Here is a 12,102-nt window from a genome sequence, read left to right as displayed (position 1 = left end):
CCTCTTTCTTCCTTCTCCAAACCTGTCCATCCCTTGACATCCAGGGTTCTCTGGCCTTGTTGGTCCAACCCGTAACATTTACAGGAACATGTTGGCCCTGCACTCTCACTATTTCCTTCCTGAAACACTCCCACTGCCCTGAATGTGCAGTAACTCCTGTCTCTGTTGTTTATAAAACATTGATTGAGCTCAACCTTGAAGATATTCAATGAGCCGCCTCCAGTGCTTTCTGGGAAAAGGAATCCCACAGGCTAACAGCCTCAGAGAGAAGTATAACTCTCCTCATTTCCAGCTTCAATGGGACGCCTCTCATTCTTGATCTGTGTCGCCCAGTTCCAGCTCCCCCCACAAGAGAAAAAATCTCCTGGATCCATCTGATCTAGCCCCTCAGGATCTTACAGGAACCAAAAAGACCACCTCTCAGTCTTTGAAAATCCAAAGGGTGAAGGCCCAGCTTCTTCAAGCTTTCCTCCCTCCCTCATCCCAGGCATCAGTCAAGTGAACTGTCTCTGAACTGCTTCCAATGCAGCTCCTGTCCTTCCTTCAATAAGGAGACTGAAACTGGGCACCGTGCTCCTGATTTGCTCTCACCAAACACCTAACCCTAACCCCAGTATAGCTGCAGTAAAACGTCTCTGTTTTTATATTACACTCCCTTTGTAATGACCATCAACACTCTATCTGCCTCTGGATTCACTTGCTGTAGCTGTTTACTAACTCTGTGATTCATGTCCCAGGACATCCAGATCCCTCTGTTCTTCGGAGGGTAGCAATCTCTCTCCATTTCAATAGTTTCCTGCTTTCTCCTCTTCCTACCAAAGTGAACAAGGCCACATTTCCACAGATTGCACTACATTTGCTCTGTACTTTTCCAAAGCCCAGCTGTATCTAACATTCAACAGGATGACCCTCACTGAGAAAGAGTCGTTTGTGAATAGCATAATAACACATCTTTGAGAATTGCATTAATAACCATTTTGATTGAAGCTTTCATTAGTTCTGTGTTTAGTGACACAATGCTCTGGTTTGGGCTTTGCTGTCTCCACCTTGTCTTTAATTGTTTATACCTTGCAAATTATGATCAGATAATCTTTTAACCTTCTGAATGCATCTGAACCTCCAAACGTCTTTTGACATCCATTGTATTTAATTTCATGCCTTCTAGAAAGTACCTGGACGTGTCCTTTCTTTGTCCAAAATGGATAATCTCGCATGTGCTTGCGTGGAAATTCATCTGTCATATTTTTTATCATTCACTTGTTCTATCAATATTCATCTGCAATTTTATGTTATCATTGACAATGTCTACAATGCAGCCTAACTTTGTGTCATCAGCAAATCTGAATATCTGACTTTGTGTGTCATTTTCCAAATCATTCATTAATAATGAGAATAACTGAGGCCTAACACATACGTTTGTGGAATACTATTGGTCACATCCTGCCAATTTCAGTACCTACCCACTATCCCTCCTTCTGTCGTCTGCCTCTCAACCAATTTCCCAGCCATGTCAGTAATTTACCATCAACTCCATGGGTTTCTGCTTTAGTTAACAGTCTCTTATGTGGGACTTTAGCAAATGCCTTCTGAAAGTGCATGCAAACAATATCCATCAACATTACTCTGTCCAGTACTTTCGTCACCTCTTCAAAAGTCAGAGATGTGCAATTTTCAAATCCAGAAGGATGATTCTCATATCTAGGGAACTCTGCAAGATTATCTTTAGAGCATTTGGATGGAAATAATCAGGTCCTGGTGATTTGTCCCTCTTTAATTCCATTAATTTCCTCTTTCCCAATGTTATACTGACATTAATTTTATTCAGTCTCTGTACCTGATCCGCTGTTAATTCCTTTGGGACAGCAGCCAGGCTCTCTTCCTTTTCTCCTGTAAATCCTGAGGCAAAGTGATTGTTTAACATGTCTTTCATTTCCCACAGTCACTGACAATGTCCCCCACTTTCAGTCTTTAGAGATTCACATTGCTCCTGACCTCCCGGCTTCCCCTTGATGGAACAAGAACAATTCTTGATTGATTTTAATGTCCCTTGCACGTTCCCTTTCAGAATTCTGTTTGGTGCTTTTAGAAGCTGCTTTGAGGCACTTTGTATCTTTCCCATTCAGCAGGATCTGTGCTTTTCTTTTGCAGTTTTGTAAGCCCTTCCTTTCAATTTTATTCCTTTCCTTATCTCTTTAATTGTCCATCGTCATTTGTTCTATTTTATGTTAAATGTTTCTTTCAACATGATCCAATGTTCTCCAGTTGTTTTACCTCTCAGTAGATTTTCCCAGTTTACTGTGCATCGTTTCTGTGCCATCTCATTAAAGTCAGTCTCGCCTAAATTTGAAACACGAGCAGCTGATTCATTCTTTTCACTTTCAAACGCGACATGGAACTCGATCATGTTATGATCATGAACAATTAGTTTACTACTTAAATCCAGCTCATTACTCATTACTAAATCCAATATTGATTGTCCCCTTGTTGCATCCAAGACATTTTGCTGCAGGAAACTATCCCAGACACACTTCGGAAATTCACTCCCTTTCTCACAGGGTGCTTGCCAGCCTCTCCCAATCTAAGTTAAAGTTAAAATCCTCCATTAATACTGCACTGGCTTTGCTATTTTTTGCATTGATACATTTCAGCGCATCAGAGCTGCTGTCAGAGGGTCTGTACACAACACTGATTACAGTTTTAGATACTTTCATGCCCCACCAAATGCTTTCCCATCATTTTATCCTCCCTCACCCTTGAACTCATCTCGTTTCTAATCAGAGACAAAAAGAAAAAAAGACTGCAGATGCTGGAATCCAAGGGAGACAAACAGGAGGCTGGAAGAACACAGCATCAGATGCTTCCCGTCCTGCTATGTTTTTCCAGCCTCCTCTTTGCCTCCCTTGTTTATAATCAGTAAGGCTTCTCCACCTCTTCTGCCCTTTCCCCCGGTCCGTTCACTTCCTGAATTTTATTATCTCCTTACCATTTTGTATGTATCTTGGTTAATATTTCAGAAATTATATCCCTTGAAGTCCTGTTCTTTAGTTTTGTTCCTAATTCCTGATATTCCCCAAACAGGACCTCTTGCCTGCTGATGACGTTTGTCCCAATAACTGGATCTTTCCCCCGCCCATTCCGGTATCCTTTCAAGCCTGTTCAAGATGACACTTACCTTGGCATCAGGTAGGCAACACACCATGTGGGACTTTCAATCCTGCTCGCAAAGAATGCTATCAGTCCCTGTCATTATCGAGTCCCCTCTTTTCTTAGTGATGCCCCTGACTGAATGGCCTCCTGGACCACAGTGCAGTGGTCAGTTAGTCCATGCTCCCTACAGCCCTTTTCCTCATCCATACAGGGAGCAAGTACCACCTCCTTGTTGGACATGGTCAAGAGCTGAGGGTCCTGCAATGATAAATTCAGAATGCATCACCCTGCCTCACTTGTAGTCACACCCTCCTGTCCCTCATCACTGGTCAAAAATTGAAGTATGTAACTGACAGAGTGTGACAGCCTCCTTAAAGACTGTGACCAGGTAACTGTCTCCCTCCCTGATGTGTCACAGTGCTTGAAGCTCAGACTCCAGCTCAGTAACTCTGAGCTGGAGATCCTTGAGCAACCACCACTTGCTGCAGATGTGGTCACTCTCAGCTACAGTGGGAGCCCCCAGCTTCCACATCATGCAGTTACTGTACATCACCTGGCCCTATGTCTGTAAATAATTACATGAGTTTTTAATTTGTAATTTTAAATTTCCTGCTGTTTTAAATCTGTAAAATATTTCAGTAAAGGAAATAGAGAAGGCTCCAGTACAGGAGGAGGCTGTTCAGCCGATCGTGTCAGTGCTAGCTGTTTACTAAGCTCATTCACAATGAACATCTCTGGTGAATATCTGTTGTCAGAAAGTGATTTAATCTGTTTTTAGGAACAGAATGATTGATAAATTTGAGCTGATCAGAGAGAGTCAGCATGGATTTAAAAAGGTTTGGACATCGGTGCTGGGACAGCAGCTTTTCACAATAATTCTCAATGATTTGGATGAAGGAATAGAGTGCCATACATCCAAGATTGCTTACCACGCTGACTGAGGTGGCTTGGAGGATGTTACAGAGATATGGAGGGTGGGGGACAGGGAGGGATTTGAGAACAAGGATGGGAATTTTTAAAAAGCGACGTGTTACAGTACTAGGAGGCAATGTTGGTCAGTGAGCACGGGGCTGGGGGGAGTTGGGAGGTGTGCAGTGGTTGGGGAGGGTGTTGGTGGCGAATGGGAATTGGTACCAGTTTGGATATTGGCAGCAGAGTTTGGGATCAGCTGAAGTTTCCGGATGGCGGTGGCAGCAATGTAGGCCAGGACAACATTGGAATGGTCACCTTTGGAGTCCCAAAGACATGGCTGAGATTTTCAGTGGCTGATCTTTGTGATGTGGAGGCTGTGGGGCTCAGATAGGCATTAAAGATGAAGCCAACGTTTTCAAGAGTCTGGTTGAGCAGCAGAGAGTGCTCAGCGAGAGGGATGGAGTTTGTACCGGGAGCTGAAGAGGATGGCTTTGCTTTTCCCAATGTGTTTCCCAGTGAGCCTGGTTCCTCAGCCCTGACTGCTCTTAGCTGCTGTGATTGTCACTGATTGGACACTTATTATTAGAGATTCTGACCACAGCAGAAAGCCCCAGTGTAAAAAATAACTGCATAGTTTGTCAGATCGCAAGGTTGAAACTTCAGCAAAAGAGGAAGTAAAAGAAGGAGCTCGGAGCAGCTGGATGCTTGTTACTGAAACGGGAGAAAACTGTGAACTGTCTGCCCTCCCTGAAATCTAACAGCACAGGAGGAGGCCATTCGCTGGTTTGGGGATTTTAATTTAACAGATGCAGAATAGTGATGGAAAAAGTGTCAGTTGTTCTCTCTCAAAGACACACACCACCTGCACTCGGAGATCAGAAACAGAATCTAGAAGTATCTCTGTCTCCAAACTGTAAATTATGCCCAGAATTGCTTTTGCATTCAGTTTTTAACTGGCAGGACAGGCCGAGCAGGGTCAGCAATGCAATGGTGTGCACAGTCAGAAGGGCGCTGCCCTGGGAGTCCTCCCCATTGACCTGGGAACCCCTGAAGTCTCATGGCAGCAGATCAAACATGGGGTAGGGAACCTCCTGCTGATTGCCACATTGCACAACCCTCCCCTCCAACATCAACTGACCAGTCAGTCTCCCTCCATGTTGAACAATACTTGCAGGGAGCACTGAGGGTAGGAAGGATGCAGGATATACTCTGGGGGAGCGACTTCAAAATCCACCATCAAGAGTTGCTCAGAAGCATCAGTCCTGAGGAAGCTGGTCAAGTTACACCTGATCAAGCTGTTAGACTGGACCTGTGGCAGGTGGTGAGGGAACCAACAAGAGGGAAAAACATATTCACTGTCATCCTCACCAACCTGCCTGCTGCACGTGCATCTGGCCCTGACAGTATCAGTGAGAGTGATCACTGCACAATCCGTGCGGAGAGAGCATCCCACCTTCACACTGAGAATACATTCCAATTTGTTCAGCAAGAGATATGGGGAATTAGAAAGAACTTATTTTTGAAGCAGCAATTGGTAATGGTTTGGAAATTAGTGCTCATGGACGTGAGGCAAATGAAGACATTCAGTTATTGCAATAGCACATTGGATGGGCCCTTGATGTAACTAAACCTGAAAGCTCTGGGGCTCGAGTAGTGGAGGACTGGTACTGACTGGATTGCTCCACGAAATGACAGCATTTATTTGACTGACTGCATGCTCTCCTCCTGTGCTGTAAATAGGTCTAACTCAATGAGGTGTTCCAAATCAGAGAGTTTGGATTCAGTAAGTGCAGGACAAATTGTGTCCACGGGCAGGAGGGTCAGGAACCAGAGGGCACACATTTAAGAACGATTCTAAAGAACAAGAGAGAAGACAGGAACAGTTTTATACAGTGGGTTCGTGCTGACTGTCTGCAAGGTGAGTGGCAGCAGATTCAACAGAAACTTTCAAAATTGGAGAATTCGCTGGAAAGGAAACAATTGCAGGATTACACAGGAAGAGCTGGGCAAACGGGACTCATTGGACTGATTGTACTAACTGTCACAATAGGCTCAGTGACCTCTGTCGGTGCTGTGTAAGAGCTTACACACACTTCAGTCTCACTTTGACACAAAGACTGGGCGAAACAGACAACCCAGTTTATAGGATAACAAAGTGTGGAGCTGGATGAACACAGCAGGCCAAGCAGCATCTCAGGAGCACAAAAGCTGACGTTTCGGACCGAGACCCTTCATAAAAGAGTGGGGATGGGGAGAGGGCTCTGAAATAAATAGGGAGAGAGGGGGAGGTGGACTGAAGATGGATAGAGGAGAAGATAGTTAGAGAGGAGAGTGTAGGTGGGGAGGTAGGGAGGAGACAGGTCAGTCTGGGGAGGGCGGACAGGTCAAGGAGGCGGGATGAGGTTAGTACGTGGGAAATGGAAATACGGCTTGAGGTGGGAGGAGGGGATAGGTGAGAAGAAGAGCAGCTTAGGGAAGCGGGGACGTGCTGGGCTCGTTTTGGGATGCAGTGGGGGGAGGGGACGAGCTGGGCTGGTTTTGGGATGCAGTGGGTGAAGGGGAAATTTTGAAGCTTGCAAATTCCACATTAATACCATTGGTCTGCAGGGTTCCCAAGCAGAATATGAGTTGCTGTTCCTGCAACCTTGGGGTGGCTTCATTGTGGCACTGCAGGAGGCCCAGAACAGACATGTCGTCTGAAGAATGGGAACGGGAGTTGAAATGGTTCGTGACTGGGAGGTGCAGTTGTTTATTGCGAACCGAGCGGAAGATCCCCAAGCCTCCGCTTGGTTTCCCCAATGTAGAGGAAGCCACAACGGGTGCAGTGGATACAGTATACCACATTGGCAGATGCGCAGGTAACATCTGCTAAATATGGAAAGTCATCTTAGGGCCTGGGCTGGGGATGAGTGAGGAGGTGTGGGGGCAAGTGTAGCACTTACTGCAGTTGCAGGGGAAGGTGCTGGGTGTGGTGGAGTTGGAGGGGAATGTGGAGTGGACAAGGGAGTCACAAAGAGAGTGGTTTCTCCAGAAGGCAGACAAGGGTGGGGATGGAAAAATGTCTGGGTGCTGGGGCTGAATTGTAGATGGCGGAAGTGTCGGAGGATGAAGCGTTGTATCCGGAGGTTGGTGGGGTGTTATGTGAGGATGAGGGGGTTTCTCTTCGGGCGGTTATTGCGGGGGCAGGGTGTGAGGGATGTGTCGCTCAAAATGCATTCTCGACCACTGCAAGGAGTAAGTTGCGGTCCTTGAAGAACACGGACATCTGGGATGTGCGGGTCTGGAATGCCTTATTTTGGGAGCAGATGCGGCGGAGGCAAGGGATTGGGAATAGGGGATGGAATTTTTGCAGGACGGTGGGTGAGATGAGCTGTATTCTAGGTAGCTGTGGGAGTTAGTGGGCTTGAAATGGACATCAGTTTCTAGCTGGTTGCCTGAGATGGAGACGGAGAGGTCCAGGAAGGTGAGAGATGTATTGGAGATGGCCCAGCTGAACTTGAGGTTGGGGTGGAAGGTGTTGGTGAAGTGGGTGAACTGTTCGAGCTCCTCTTGGGAGCAAGAGGCGGCGCGGATACAGTAATCAATGTAACGGAGGAAGAGGTGGGGTTTGGGGCCAGTGTAGGTGTGGAAGAGGGACTGTTCCACGTAACCTACAAAGAGGCAGGCATAGCTTGGGCCCATGCAGGTACCCATGGCCACCCCCTTTGTCTGTAGGAAGTGGGAGGAATCGAAAGAGAAATTGTTGAGGGTGAGGACGTGTTTGGCTAGGTGGATGAGGGTGTCGGTTGTGGGGGACTGGTCGGGCCTGCGGGACAGGAAGATGTGGAGGGCCTTGAGGCCATCTGCATAAGGAATGCAGGTGTAAAGGGACTAGACGTCCATGGTGAAAATGAAGTGTTGGGGACCAGGGAATTGGAAGTTCTGGAGGAGGTGGAGGGCGTGGGTGGTGTCACAGATGTAGGTGGGGAGTTCCTGGCCCAAGGGGGAGAAACTAGAGTCAAGTTAGGTGGAGATGCGGTGGGGCAGGAGCAGGTGGAGACAATAGGCCGGCCAGGGCAGGCGGGTTTGTGGATTTTGGGAAGGAGATAGAAACGGGCAGTGTTGGATTGGGGATCAAGAAGGTTGGAGGCTGTGGGTGGGAGGTCCATCATGGACCTCCTGCAGTGGCACAATGATGCCACCCAAAGGTTGCAGGAACAGCAACTCATATCCTGCTTGGGAACCCCACAGCCAAATGGTATCAATGTGGCCTTCACAAGCTTCAAAATCTCCCCTTCCCCCACTGCATCCCAAAACCAGCCCAGCATGTCCCCGGGTCCCTAACCTGTTCTTCTTCTCACCTATCCCTTCCTTCCACCTCAAGCCGCACTTCCATTTCCCACGTACTAACCTCATTGCACCTCCTTGACCTGTCCATCTTCCCCAGACTGACCTATCCCTCCCTACCTCCCCGCCTACACTCTCCTCTCCACCTATCTTCTCCTCTATCCATCTTCGGTCCGCGTCCCCCTCTCTCCCTATTTATTTCAGCCCTCTCCCCATCTCCCTCTCTCTGATGAAGGGTCTCGGCCCGAAGCGTCAGCTTTTGTGCTCCTGAGATACTGCTTGGCCTGCTGTGTTCATCCAGCTTCACACTTTGTTATCTTGGATTCTCCAGCATCTGCAGTTCCCATTATCTGTAACCCAGTTTACAGGAGAGTGTTTCTGATGCAGTATGCTTTAGAACCAACTCTGGGAACAGGCCAGACTAGATTTACTGCTGAGGAATAAGTCAGTAAAGTCAATGGTAGGGGAACAGAGAACTAAAAGTGATGAGACTGCACAGCATTTGCAATAGTACAACCACTGTGCCGATAAGTGACCCTATTATTCCCACTGCCCTCCTCTCTCCCCATAACTCAATCTCCAATTCCCTCTTATAGACCCCGGTCCACAGCATGAGACTGCCCCTAACCTGGGTTCCAAACTGGCATCTCATTCGTTCATTGGGAGACAAACTGCCTGGCCTGGGAAATGGAGCTCAGGACCATGAACATTCCCTCTCCCCTCTTGGGGGACACTTCATGCTGAGGGACAGTTCCATGGCGCCTGACAGTACATTCTGACCTTGCGCACTTCCCTATTCTGTGTGTGGAAGATGAGTTATTCAACAGTATGGGCCATCACCAATCTCCAAGGCTTGTCAGAAGAGAGCGCGACCTGGAGAGGGGTGGGAATGAAGAGTGGGAGGTCAGGGAACAGGTTCTAGGTGTCTGGAGGTGCTGCTGCCAATGGTGCAATGGAGAAAGCAGGGATGGGCAGGAGCTAGAAGGGTGAGGGAGGGAATGTGAGTGCAGCAGGGCACAGACAGAGTGAGGAGGGATGCTATGAGACAATTGGAGGGCAGTGAGGTCAGGGACAAGGTCAATGAGGTAAGGGAATACATCCAGGCAGTTCAGCGATCATTCTGGAGCAATGTTTAGAGGGGTCAACTCCATTTCAGACACGTTGGGATCTATGGAGCATGAATTGAGAAATCTGGGAGAGGACATTGGAATCATAGAGATTGGAGGTAGGATGATCAGGAATAATGGTTATACAATCATGAGGATGATGGAGTGCAGAGATGCATAATGTTGAGGAGATGGAAGTAAGAGGCCTTCATGAAGGAGAGGATGTGGGGTTTGAAGCCGCGACACTGGAGGGCCCAATGGGAAGTTTCTGATCTGTTGGTGAAGAAGAGCTCAGGCAGATTTACACTGCATTTAATGATATCCAACTGGGAAATGGGTGAAATGGGAGAAAGGGAGGGAGACAGAGAGGGAGAATGTGCAGGACACTGTGAGTGAGATGGAAACAGAAAGTTGAGGCATTTAACTGCTGCCCAAGGATTCAATGTTCCAATGTCCAGCAGTAACACGTGGTATAGGGATCAGTTGGACAATGGCAAGGAGGGGCAGGGTGGGAGTGAGAGGTGAGCGGGCAGAGGGACAAACATCAAGAGATACAGGAATGAGAGAGAGACAGAGAGGGAGAGAGAGACAGAGAGAGAGAGGAGGGGCAGAGACACAGAGAGAGACAGCGAGAGAGAGGGAGAAAATGAAAGGAAGTTATACAGGAGGAGAGCTGGATGGTGATAAATAAAAAAGACACAAACTCAGGGAAAGACAGATGGGGACAGAGAGACAGACTGACAGAGGGAGAATGAGGCTGTGTCACTGACACAGACGAACAGGTGGCAAGGTTTACAGAGATGGTGAAAGAAAGGATAAAGAGAGATGGTAGAGCAGTGTTGCTGGTTGGCACAGAGCGTCATGGAGATTTCTAGCACAGAAAATGGCCCTTCGGCCCATTGTGCCTGCACCAGACTAAAACAACCACATGATTATTCTATGCCCATGTTCTAGCCATGTATGCCTTGGCATCACAAATGCACATCGATATATTTCTTCAATGTTCTGAGGGTTTTTGGCTCTACCACTCCTACAGGTAGTGTGACCCAGATTCCCATCAACCTCTGGATGACAATATTATTCCTCATGTCCCTCTTAAGCTCCCACCTCTGACTTTAAATCTATGGCCCAGGGTCACTGATCCCTCCATCAAAGGGAAAGGTCTCTTCCTATCTACCTTCTCTTTGTCCCTCATAATTTTATACATCACAATTGTATCCCCTCTCAATCTCCTCTGCTCGAAGTAAAACAACCCCAATCGGTCCAGTCTCTCTTCCTAATAGCCAGGGTGGTTAAGAAGGTGTTTAGCATGCTTGCCTCCATTGCTTAGGCCTTTGAGTATAGGATTTGGGAGATCATGTTCAGCTTGTAGAGGATGTTGGTGAGGCATTTTCTGGAATACCATGTCCAGTTCTGGTTTTCTTCTTATAAGAAGTATATTACTCAGCTGGAAATGTTTCAGAAAAGATTCAGGAAAGAGTATTTGAGCTGTAAAGGAAGGCTGGATAAGCTGGGATATTGTTTACTGAAGCATAGAAGTTTGAGGCCATTACTTCCTAGAATCCCTCACAATCACCTTCGTCTCTCTCTTACACACACACACCATCTTTTCACACTCACTGTCGTTCACTCTCTCTTATCTCTGTCTCTCTCTGTTTCTCTATTTCCCGCTCTCTCCGTCTCTTTCTGTCTCCAAGGAAATTTGACACATTGGTTCCAAAATTTGCTGACAGTGAGGAGGCAGAGTGTGATGTTTGAGGGACGTTTTCTGACTAGAAATCTGTGTCCAGTGGGGTCCCACAAATGTCATGTTTGACCCTTTGCTATTTGTGATATATATCAACAATTTGAATGTAGGAGGTTCGGTCAGGAAGTTCACATTCAATGTAAAAATTGGTGGGGTGGTAAATAGTGAGGAGGAAAGCCTGAGCTTACCAAAGGAAAGGGACAGGCTGGTCAGATGGGCTGATCAGTGGCAAATGGAATTCAATCTGGGTAAATGTGAGGTGATACACTTGAGTAGGACAAACAAGGCAAGGGAATACCCGATGGACAGTAGGATCCTGGGAAGCACTGAGGATCAGAGGGACGCTAATGTGAATGGCCACCAGTCCTTTGATATATCACGACAGGTGGATAAAGTACACAAGACGGTATAGGGGATACTTGCCTTTATTATCTGAGGGATTGAGGGTAGGAACAGGGAGATTATGCTGAATTTGTATAAAACGTTGATTAGGACAAAGCAAGTGTACAGTTTCAGAATCCAGTTATAGTGGGGATGTGATAACACTGGAGAGGATGCAGAGGAGATTTACCAGATGTTTCCTGGGCTGGAGAGTTTTATTTCTAGAGTCATAGAGTCATACAGCACCAAAACAGGCCCTTCAGTCCAATGGGTCCATGCTGAACACAATCTCTAACTAAGCCAGCCCCACCTGCTTGTGCTTGGCCCACATCCCTCCAAACCTTTCTAATTCATGGACTTGTCCAAATGTCTTCTCAACATTGTAACTGTATCTGCAGCCACCATCCCTCTGGAAGTTTATTCAACACACAAACCACTCTCTGTGTAAAAACGTTGCCCCTTATGTCTTTGTTAAATCTTTCT

The sequence above is a fragment of the Stegostoma tigrinum genome, chromosome 8 (assembly GCF_030684315.1).
Source record: "Stegostoma tigrinum isolate sSteTig4 chromosome 8, sSteTig4.hap1, whole genome shotgun sequence".
In the NCBI taxonomy this organism is placed as follows: domain Eukaryota; kingdom Metazoa; phylum Chordata; class Chondrichthyes; order Orectolobiformes; family Stegostomatidae; genus Stegostoma; species Stegostoma tigrinum.
The sequence above is the reverse complement of the archived record's forward strand: the minus strand, read 5'-3'. Positions refer to the sequence as shown.